The sequence below is a fragment of the Pinus tabuliformis genome, chromosome 2_1 (assembly GCF_031772625.1).
Source record: "Pinus tabuliformis cultivar Carrire ecotype Pingquan chromosome 2_1, CPIR1, whole genome shotgun sequence".
Lineage (NCBI taxonomy): Eukaryota > Viridiplantae > Streptophyta > Pinopsida > Pinales > Pinaceae > Pinus > Pinus tabuliformis.
The window spans coordinates 836455735-836468402 of record NC_142299.1 but is presented as its reverse complement, the minus strand read 5'-3'; the positions used below and the strand labels follow the sequence as shown (position 1 = coordinate 836468402).

The 12668-nt window shown below is 33.4% G+C and overlaps 1 pseudogene; it reads right to left on the bottom strand.

Moving 5' to 3' along the window:
- The window catches only part of LOC149203253 (palmitoyl-[acyl-carrier-protein] 4-desaturase 3, chloroplastic-like), a 219860-nt pseudogene extending 218899 nt beyond the window's left edge, over nucleotides 1–961 (bottom strand).
- Nucleotides 962–12668: the final 11707 nt, after the last annotated feature.

Here is a 12668-nt window from a genome sequence, read left to right as displayed (position 1 = left end):
AATTTTACCATAATAGTAATATGATAATGTTGTTATCATGTATCCAAAAGAAAAACCTATTCATATACATATTTCCATGACAAAAAAAAAAATTGTTATTTATATATGTACATGAGAACATATAAAATATAAATTGGCATAAATCCATCATAAATCTGGATGTATCAATCACCCAGTGTTATCAAATTTCTTAAGATGTAATTTTATTATTATTTAATATTAAGGAATTAATACATGAGATGGAAAAATGAAATATAGTGTCAGAAATTTGATTTTGTATGTGCTTGATAGCTCTAAAATAACCAAATCCTAGAAAAAATTGTTCTTTGAGCCTTTTGTGAACTTGAACACTATACTATGTCTATACTAAAGTTGTTTAGAAGATAAGGCATTTATGTAATTATATCAAAGAGTCTCCAAACTATCCCTAATTACTAAAAAAAAACAATAAATCCAAATTAATTGACAAGAACATGAAACACATTCTTGACAACAATTTTTCCCTAGCTTATAATTAGCGTAATTGTCGTATTTTCTTTTAGAATTAAAAAATTTAGTTACTAAAATACAAGAATAAACTAATTTTATATAATAAAATTTCTAATCATAATAATCATTCTAGCCATTAAAATTCGATCAAATAAATTTTTAAAATATTAATAAATAACTTCATTAATAATTACATACATATTTTCTAAAACATGGTTGAGCTTGGACAACATAATCCACTATTGACATAGCACAAAAATTCCCTCGTGTTTTCTCTGCAGCTACCCATGCTACAGTGTGCAGATCGAATTTTGCAACGCAACAAATCTATTAAGGTCGTTGGCTTTCTGGATAGGGATTATACTTTTATAGACACTCGAACCTTGGAGTCATGGATGCCAAATTGACGCGCGGGCAGCGTGGCGCCATGGAAAAATTCCGTGCACTCTGCAATATAAACAGCAGACGCCATCTCTTAACTGCAGGGGAGAGACGACTTGTTTTTTCTACATGGAAGCACCGAGTTTTTCAAGTATCAAATTTTTATAGAACTCTAAAAATGGTATAATATTTAACCTGAAATTGACACATACCATGTAAAAAAATATATTAATAATAATAAAATGTATTATTGTCGATTCTTAATAAAAAAGAAAATCTATGCTTAATTCTTTTAGTGATTAATATAAAGTTGACATATGACATTAAATTGTATGTTAGATGATTTTCATATGTTTATCATCAGCCTTGCAACAAGAGAGAAATCGCCTTGGTTTTATGATTTGACAAGTATCCTATTCAACTAAGAGGAATAGAGGAAAAATCTAGGTTTTAGAGTTCAAATTTAGAGTTTATGGCCAAAGCCAAAAGGCTATACATGGTAAAGTAAACAAGAATGTTGGAGGCAATTCTTATGTAAAATTGTATCAAGTTGGGGCATCATCAAGGATATATACAAGTGTGAAGAAGAATTACTCATGTTACTATTGTGGTAAATTTGGGCATTATGTTAAGGATCATAGGAAAAATAAGTTTCAAGAATCTAAAGATGGAAGGCATGTAAGACATGTAGGCAATTTTGTTGATAGAGAAATAACATTAAGTAATAATCTCAAAAATCTCAAGTTTCTTATTTCATATGCAGCTTTATCAATATAAATAAATGATTGTAATATGCAAATTTCATAGATTCAAGTGTTTTTATTCATATGTCATGTCATAGAGACTCGTTTGAAATTTAGACACTTGTTATATATAAATATTATGCTTTGATGATTAAGTTATGATTATAGAAGAACTTTGGAATTTTGAGCAAGAAAAGGATCATATGGAATGTATGAATGCTATGAAAGAGAAATATGATTCTATAATGAAAAATGAAACTTAGGAACTTAAATTGTTTGAAAAATAAATTTCATATAGGTTCAAAACGGTTGTTCAAATCAAATTTCAATGCCAATGACATTATAGATAAGTTTAAAGAAAGATTGGTTGCAAAAGGATATTCACAAAAATCATGCATATGGGACATGTTTGTACCTATAACTAAATTGAATGCCATTAGATTAATGATTGCATTAAATCCTACGTACAATTGAAAAATATGTTATTTAAATGTTAAGTCAATATTTTTAGATTGTGAGTTAAAAGAATAAATGTATCATCTTCAACCATAAGGTTTTGTAGAAAAGGGATAAGAACATCTTATATGCAGGTCAAAGAAAACACTATATGGTCTCAAAAAAGGTCTCAAGTCATGGTGTGAGAAAATTAACACTTTCTTCATTCAACATTGTTTCATCAAAATTAAGAGTGATTCAAATCTTTACATAAAGAAAGATAGAAATGGGAATGTTGCTTTGATTTCATTTTATATTAATAATTTTATCATAACATAAAGTGCTATAAAATTGATTTATGAGATCAAAAAGAAATTGTTGTAGGAATTTGAAATGAAGGATCTTGGTGAGATACATTGTTATTTAGGAATTGAGGATTAGAGGGAATATGGTAAGCATTTGATCACTCAAACTAAGTATACAAAGGAATTGACTAGAAGGTTCAATATGAGTGAATGTAATCTAATATCCACTCCATTAGAATAGAAAGATAATCTTTGCATTGAATATGGTACAAAAGAAGTAAATGGTACTTTGTATTAATGTTTGGTGGGAAGTATAAACCATTTAGCCACAAGAAGACCTAATACTGCAATTTAGTTAGCATGCTTAGTTAATTCATGTCTAAATCACATCACAACCACTATAAAGAAGCTAAGAGAGTTATTCAATATTTGAAAAGGATTGTAGATTTTAATATCGAATATACTAATTATTTGAATGTTGAGTTGACAGGTTATTCAAATTCTGATTGGGTAGGAGATCTAGATGATAGAAATCCACCATTAGATATACATTTAGTATTAAATCTACAATTGTGTTTTATTGTAGCAAGAAGTAACTAATTGTTTCCTTTTCCTAAACTAAATTTGATTATAGATCATTGTGCAATGCTACCTGTGAAGCAATTTGGCTAAGGTGTATTCTTGAAGACATGTGAAAAGGAAACGAGTGCCTGTATCTATCAAATTTGATAATCAATGCTAAATAAAATTGGCAATGAGTCCAATTTACCATGTAGGATCAAAGCACATTGAAACTTAGGATCACTTTGTAAGAGAAACGATTCACTCAAATAAAATTTGATTTAATGTACTGTAATACAAATGATAATGTGACAAATACATTCATTGAGTCTTTGGCAAGGTACAAATTCATAATATGTAGAGACAAGTTAGGAATTATAGAGAATTCATTTATCCATTAAGGGGGATGATATAAATAATTGTATAAATGAACTATTACATGTTGGAAAGTTGGTAGTCACAAAATCAAGCTTGTTAAAATCTTGGCAATAGTAGTTTGTAATAATCCAAATTTATAGGAATCCAAAGAACCTATTTTCATGTATGTATGCATGTATGCATTTTCATGATCAATAATGGTGGTGGTGAGATGGTTCATCTCACCTTGTGTGTGGGTTACTATTGTGCATTGTTTCTCTGATTCTACCTTGGCTTAGCCATGGGTGCAAATAGTCAAGTATAAAACTTTATGCATCCAATAATAGTCTTTCAAAGGAATGAAAGTAGGTGTTTCTCGATTGGGAAGCCAGGCTCAGAGGCATCGTTAAAGGTTTACAAGTTCTAAGTAAAAGTTTATAGAATATTGGTCACACTCTATTGTTGACAAATCAATCTTTTATTTATTTGTTTTTCCCTTGATAATAAATTTATAACATAATTTTTGAACCTTGGTAGAGACTAGATACCATGCAACATTCCCTTGTTTTTTATCATATTTAGGCCAATACTATAGTCACACTCATTTCTTGTTGCCAATGGTTAATCTAATCTCTCTTTGAAAAATAGAAATTTGATGTATAATATTCAAAAGTATAATATTTTTCCTTTCAAAATTTAAGAAATCTTTTGTTTTATTTACATCAATCTACAATTAATTATATATAACAAAAAAATAGTAATCTCTCTCTATGTTAGCAACTAACAATATCCTCGTAATGAATCCCTACCTTTGTTTGTGAATTATTATTAGTCTACAAATACATTTATGTTGAAGGAACTATTAATTACAAGCATTGACACAATGTACAAACTAATTTTATTATCTATAGCTAAGGGATTTATGCAATCTAGGATATCCATTTAAGTTTTTTTACAATATATTTTTCTACAACAATAAAACTTAATGATAAAATTCATTATTCCCATGGGGCATAGAATAGATGATGATGGGGTGTATTGTTAAGTCACTCTATGATGTGAAGGTCACCAGTTCGAAACTCTGTGGCAAAAAGTATAGCCATGTTAAGGGCTAGTGTGGCCTAAGACGAGTGCGATCATGGGTGATTTTGATGCCTTAGATTCCCCTTGGTTGTGGTTTCTCAAGCCACTGGTCAAGCCTAATGCAATCTCTGGAGAACTCAGACAACTTGACAAACAAAAAAATAAAATAAATTTCATTATAAAGAGATAATGACACTATGTCCATAATTGATGAATAAAATGCACATGATTCCTAATTAGATGCCATGGAAACAAAGTAGGAATTTCATCACATAATTTTAGTTCTATTTAGAAGTAAGGAGTCAAAATGGGCACACTTAGTTGGAATGCAAAGGATTGTAACATGAAATGATTAGGGAATGGGACTTTGTTATTATTCACATATGGGACCTTGTTATTATTCAAGTATAGAGGGCAATAATTAGATACAAGATTGATATTCACGTCTAAGTAGAAGATCAATTTTTCGTTCATTGTGACAAAGCTAAGATGGGGTCACTTTGTTGTGTCATTGCAAGGCCACATGGATCTAATATAGATAATAGTGAATGGTCCATTGGACCTAGTGAGCCCCACTGGTGAACAAATAGGAGTTTCTGACCCCCAATTTTAACAGGATGGGATTATATATTCCATCTGAAGGCCTTGTCCTCTGGATCACATGGTTTTCATTACATGGATCTTTGTTATCTTCAACTAATAAAGGAAACAAAAGTAGGATAAGCATTGAGCATTTTTAAAATTCTCAATCATTTATTATTTTAGTAGTCCATTATATAGTTTCCATGGATAGCACTAAAAATACATTGGCATAGGAAATTAAAAATCACGAGTTTATTCTTGTTGTTTCTCTATTAGAACAAGATTGAGATGTTAACCACTTCCATTATTCAAAGGGGGATTGGAAGGAACCTCTAAAACTCCTCAATGTAGAGTCTAGTTTTTCTCATTTAAATGTTATAGATTCTGAAAAATGTTGCATAATACATAGACCTTCACATTACAACTTTTCTTATTTGTATTCCTTCATGTAAAATTCTATTTATCTAATAACATTTGGAGAATAGGCCTTAGATGGTGAAGTCCATATAAAGGTTAATGGTGAAGTCCATATAAAGGTTAAGGGTGGAAGTTGCAAGATAATATCAATAGAGCGAAGGACTTCAACTAGATGGGATAATGACAATATTCATCATTCTATGTCAAAATTCTTTGGTGGTATTCCCAAATTGAGTTTAATGTAGAGTTTTTTATAACATGCATGCCTAATATTCTCAAATATTGTGATATAGATGGAGCAGTGGGAACTGTCTTAATTTTGGATGGGTTTGTCAAGTAAATCCCTCATCATATCATGCTCAACCATAAAGTCAAATGTCCAAAATAAGTTCCACCAAGCCAATGTAAAATCATTTCTCCAAATCGAGTTTACACGACTTCTAGATCGGTCGTTATAATTCATTTTTCCTCCCCCCTGTACCTCCACAAACCTAGTCAACAATTAAAAGTGGGGGGATCCAAAATACAAAACCACCAATTTTAATGAAATTTACATGATATCCAAAGATTAGGTTTGGGAACTGTTGTGCTATACAACAACCCTCCCCATTTCAAAATTTTCATCCAAAACTTTAACAAGAAATGGGTCCCCTTTTTAGGAATTAGATAAAATGAATAATTCAATAACAATCGCAAACTTTGCAAAATCCATACAACACATGAAACTCTTTATGAAAAGGTCTGATCTAATTTAAATATTAAACAAGACCTTCTTGTAAAACAAATATAAAGGAATGTGTCACGCCTTTTGTTTAAAATATATACTTAAGGCTTCCATTAGCAATCGTCGATGTGATAACGCTATGGGAAAGTGCAAATCACAAGTTATCAAGGAAACATTCCAAGGGTCCATGTAAACCTCTTGATGTGATAATTCGATCGCAATCAGCCATCACTAAAAACATGAAACACATAATGAATGCCCATTTGGAATCTGCCGATGCGATTTCATTATTGGAAAAGTGTGCTTTTCAATAAAAGGTGAAATATGATTGTTAAACCAATGTTTGCAGGTCTAAAACTTAAATCAATTATAAATGAAAAACAAACGATTCATTGATTTCCTAAAGACTATCTCACTTCCCTATGACAACTCACTATATATTGTAATCAGAGCTATATAAGTAAACAACTAAAACATAATGTTTGTGCCCCCGATTTGCGATATGTGATTTTCGCTAACCACTGATCGAGAAAGTCACGAGATTCACTTTAAAGAACTATTACTAATATGAGCGATGCGACATATCATTATGGCATTTAAGTATCATGATTGGTAGTTACGGAAAACATTAATAGAGTAGTTAGGGTTGAATCCTTCGAGGGTTTCATCTGTGGTAATATTTGAGTTTGTATTGCTTATCATTGCTTATCACGCTTAAATTACCATTAATGTTTTATATTTTGTGTTGGCTTTAAACATATTTTTTCTCCGTTACGGTCTTTTGTTTCTTTTTGGAAAGCAAGTATGAATTGATGAATCCAACGAAAATAATGAAGAAATCAAAGAAACCAAAGGCCCCTGTCATAGCCAAGGAGGAATCACCAAAAAAGGTATTGATAGCTGATACTACATGCCTCCGTCTAGGCAAGGCTTCATGGGAAAGTATATACAATTTACTGGAAGCCAACGATCTGGAAGAGATCGAAGAAGAACAAGGAACAACAGATTCCACTGACAAGTCAGAGAGTACTCTTAAGGATTTGGCCAGCTCTTGTCTTCACAGAATAGTAGCCCATGCCAAAGTATTACCCTACAATGACTTAGTCAGGTGGGTAATTGAAATTATCAGCATAACAAATAGAATGTTCTTTACGACTGATGGAAGGATGTTTGCGTCATTTAGAGCGGAAGATATCAAAAGGATGTACCATTTTCCTGAACCACAGAAGCAGTACAACAAAGCATTTTTGGAATCCTTCACCAAGGAAATACCACGGAGTTAGACCCTATCAGACAGTGGAGGCATTACCCAAACAAACACAAGCATGAATCATCGGGTATGTACTTTCTAGACTCATTAGCATCTCCTTACTGTTATGTTGGTGCTATGATATGCAGACTCTTTGGAGTCCAAGATTCGGCTACATTTTCTATAGAGATGGTAACTTTAATGGAGGTTGTAGTTAACTCTTATATCATGGATTGGGTGACCATTTTTCTGATAAAATGGCCAACCAAATACTTGATTATAGGAAAAACAGGTTTGTGACTACCCGGGTAATACCCCCATTTTATATGAGTGCCTATATTTTGGACACTATCTGTTTCAATTTTAATTATCCCATTTTAGGTTGGAAATGGACTCCACAGGACCCGAACCCCATTCATATCTATCATAAGGAATTGTGGAAAGCCCATTATAAAAATCATCTTTATAGAATCTGTCATGGTTTCATCCTGCCCGTTCATTATGATATATTCAATAGACCTGCTCCTAGGTTTTCCAATGAAGCTAGTGTCAACTTAACATCAATTGGTAGTTGGTTTGGTGAAGAGGAGTTCACCTACATCAGAATTTTGGGTAGCACTACTCACCCACATGTCCTTCCCTTATACATCCCTGATAAGTTATTTGCCATATAAATAGCATATTAGATAACAGTAGAATGGATGTCAAGGAACCTAAAGGAGTCCAAAAAACAGATGTGGCCTTCATTCCCCTCTGATGTGGTACTTTCATGCTACATGGCTTCAAACATGCAGAGAAGGAAGCTGATAAAATTAAAATGTTAAAGTTAGCAGTCATCCCAAAGAGGCAGTATGATCCAAAATATGTTGTCTGCAATTTCACTTCTCATGTCAAAATTGCCAAGTTTGAACATGAGAAGGATAATTATGATGATTTGTTTGCTTCAACCGAGTTATTTTCTCAAGTGAAACAACTGGAAAAAATCAAATTGGGAGCAGAGGTATTAGAGGAATTTTTGAAGTTTAGGACACAGAGATTGCAAAAACTACCTATGGACTTGTTAAATACTACCTCTATGGTACAACTAGAAGGCCATTGTGAGAAGAAAATTATGGAAAAGACTCCTGAAAAGGAAAAGACCCCAGAAGGGGAGTAGATAAAGGAAGGAACTAGTGAGACCCTTGATACGAATATCAATATAGATCCTACTTTAATCAAGGAATGGGAGCAGTTTGACCTAATCATAAAAAAAAGAATAAATCCCAAGAGCTCACTACACCAAAATTGCCTGCAGCACGAAAGCCTGAAGTTATTAGTGTTCCGATTGAAATGACAAGTGGCCTACCCATATTACATCAGGATATAGAAATCATTCCCCAAAATCCTACAGAGGCGATTGTACTAAGAACATAATAAATACCACCCCTAGATGTATTCTACGATCCGAAGCACAGGGCTATGGTTAAAAGACAGAGGAAAACTCCTCAGGCAGAAATGATGGATGTGGTATGGAAAGTAGAAGTCAATCCCTCTGAGGATTTAACAAAGTTATCTCAGTATGCAGGAGCTTAAACAACAACAACAATGGATAAAGCCTCAAAGGTCAGTTAGCTGATCAGGGAAAAGGATTTGAGGATCACTCAACTTGAGGTGCAATCAACAGAAGGACAACAAAGGCTTATCTAGCTTGAACAACAGCTAGTAGAGCTGAAACAACAAAATGAGCGACTAAGAGAGCAGTTGAAACTAGAAAAATAACGGATTGATGAGTATAATCTCCATTAACAACAAGAGTTGTCTCAAGAATTAAGCACAATTCAGATGATAAGTGAGCAAGAAAAGAAGGCAAAGGAAGATCAAATTGCACAAATGCAAGAAAAGATAGAAAGGTACAGGGGTTAACCATAGGTAAGTGAATTCATAAAAGAAGCCTTGGAGATAACCAAAGTCTTGTCCCAACAGTTGAACATTCCTTGCCACAACATATCATTGGCCAACCCATTGTGTGATATCTCTGCATCACTAATTGAAAAGGCAGCGGACGGCAGACTGGAATTGGAAAAACCAGATGAAAGAATAACAAATTTTCTGTATTGGCAAGATTCCATAGAAGGAATGGCTGCCAACTTTCCAAAAATACAAGAATCGCACAAGGAAATCATGTTTTTGGGATGGGAGTCCCAGTTAATGAAAGCCGAAAGAGCAACTTCTAGATTCAGAGCTGCAACAAACAGTTTGATCGAATTAGTAAATAAAAATTTACATATGTCTAATTTGATCCTCGATTGCTCTCCAGGTAAACTCCCAGAAGTGAAGGCATTGGAACATCATTGGAAGGAGCTGGCGAATAGAGAAAAATAGATTGGAGAAGTCCAAAACTTGACATGGCAAACATTCTAGATTTTTCTAGTCAAGCCACATAGCCAACAAATGGCCATGAAATGCCTTTCTGACACGGTCAACTGCATGATCCCCGAACTTTCCAATGCCACCTACACAGCCTAGCTATGCTCCAGGATGAGTCAACCTCCAGAAATCCAGCCAATTCTTGCAATATGTCAGCTACAATCACAAGAAAAGAAGTCGATTGAGTGAATTAGTTCAACCACTATTGCACTACTATTTTTATAATGAATCATAGATTTTCACATCTACAGTTAGAACAACACATAGTGATTTTTATTGATGGTTAGTTTTTATTTTTATTATTTAAGATCCTTTCATGTATTTAGAAAGGGTCCTCAATTTTTATTAAAACTTGACTTGGGAGTTGCACTTCTGTACTTCTAATATTTTTTTATCAAAAGTGGACCGAAGTTCTACATTTTTGTGAAAGAAGCTTTTTCAAGACTTGCACTTTTGCATTCTTCTGAAGGTTTTCTCAAATAGGAAAGCAGAATCTAAGTGTTGTTTACATCGGGAGAATTCAAATACATATGGTACTATTATCTTTATTTTTGTACTATTTCTCTATGTGAATGAACATTTCTTAAAACTTGCTATTATTGATATATGTATGTTTTTCAAATAATTCTTTAGCATATCATTTCTAAAGGTTTTAGAATTGTTATCATTTGGATATATATTTCAGTGATATATATTGTGATGAGTGCGATAATGTTTTTATAATTACTTTGTTTAACTTCTTAAACAAAGTAATCATTATATGAATGCATCTTTCTATTTTACAAATAAGCCATCTTTATGATTATTTGTTTAATAGAAATAATAAAAAATCGTGTTGTTAATAGGATACCTAGGTTAGATTAGTTATATTTGTATATTTTTGAATTGTAGGATAAAAAACTTATCACCTTCATTACACATTACAAAACAATCACCCATCAACTCATACATCACTGGGAAACTAGACCCATTATATCTAGTCGGAGCCACCACAACAAACTGAAAAGGAGCTGCACTAAGGTCTAGACCGGGTGGTTTTCCCCGATGTTGATGCAACGATTTTAGAGACATCAACATTTTTGCCACTAGAAGGAGGGCATGAACTATGAACGGCAAGAAAATCCAAATCCATAGCCCATTCTGAGAGTAAATCTCCCTCACCATCTCCTCCAACTTCTCCCTTGCATTCTAAATCTCCAATTTCCAAGCGAGAAGTTGAAAAGATAGCACCCACTGCTGAAAACTTGAACATATTAGACAAGTCTTCTGTTGAACCCCCTGAAGTTCAATCTTTAATTCATAAACTCCAAGGGTTTTCAATATCTCAAGAAAAGTATGAGTTATCCAAAGGCAGTGTGACTTCGCAATACATTCCTTCTCAACCTCGTACAATATTACAGAGAGAAAAGCTTGGTATTGAACCAACAGAATTTCCTCTGCCTAGTCGGAAAAGAGCTAGGAAGACACCTTTAGAGTCTGACAGTGAGACTCTTTCATCATCATCATCCATTTCATCCAATCCATTGCAAAGTCAACCATCCACTCCCCAACTTCATATCATAGTTCAACAGGGTACAGGTACTTTTACATCCCCTACCCAATCACTTGCAACTACATCCTCACCTTCCTCTGCTGTTAGTGTGGGAATGGCACATAATCAACCATAACTGAGGCCATGGACAAATCGAAGGGCAATCGCAATGCCTGCACCCTTGAGTCAATTACCGGCGCACCTTGAAAGGTGGTTGCCAAAGTTTAATCCGGATATTAGCATACTAGTAGAATAACACATAAACAACTTTATCTTCTCAATAAATGGAGTGACAGAAGAAGATGTTGTTGTGAGGCTTTTCCCATACACATTACAAGGAGCAGTTGGATCATTATATTTTTCATTACCACCAGGATCCATTAATAGTTGGATTGCTTTCCAAGGGAAGCTTTTGACTAAGTTCGGAGATGATAGGTCCACGACAACATTAATAAATGATCTCTCCAATCTTAAAACTGAATCAAAAGAACCCATTAAAGATTTCAACTCGCGATTTAATAAACTCTTAAATAAAATTATTGCTATGTCTAAGCCTAGTGAAGAGGTCCGAATCGAATGGTATATTTCTACTTTACCTTCAAATATAGCCATCTTCATTGATAGAGTTGCAAAGCCAACTTTAGCAGAGAATATGAAAGAAGCAATCGCCGTTGAGAAACATATTATTGATTTAAAAAAGAAAACTGCTCTTGATGAAAGAAAGTCCAAAAAACTTACTTTTAAAGATGATTCGAAAAAGAAAGCAGCTAAACATCCCTACGATATGGAGGGTTTGCAAAAAGTTTTGAAGACTATGTCTAATGAAATGGTAGAGATAAAGAAATAGGTAGCTGAAACCTCCACTAAAAAACCATTTAGGAATTTCGAAAGAGCTGAATCGAAACCACCTAATGGCATATCTAATGCAGAATCAGATCCAAATAATGATGAGGATGAAGACATAGTCTTTTCATTCGAGGAAACAGAAGAATATAAGATAGTTGAATGTCACAGTATGTGGGACTTCATTTTGCCTAATTCTGATACTGAAAACAATTAGGAAGCTTTCCTAGTAAATACTAGAAGTAAAATCGCTGCAGAGCCTATTCAATCAAATCAAAAGAAGAAAAATGCAAGCCCTACTACCAAAGATAAGGCTCCCATGAAGAAATCTCCAGTGTTGCCAACTCAAAATCAGCCATCATCTTCCAATCCACCTTCATCATCCAAGACATTGGTAGTCTCTGACTCTATGGATTACAACATTATTGAAGACATGAAGAAGACTAGAGTGAATATTTCTTTATTTGACCGTAACAAGCTCAAACATCAACATAAATTATTGCTCAAAGAATTAAATGCAGTACCTTATTCCCCTCTTCCAAATGTTGTATTATCCAAGGCA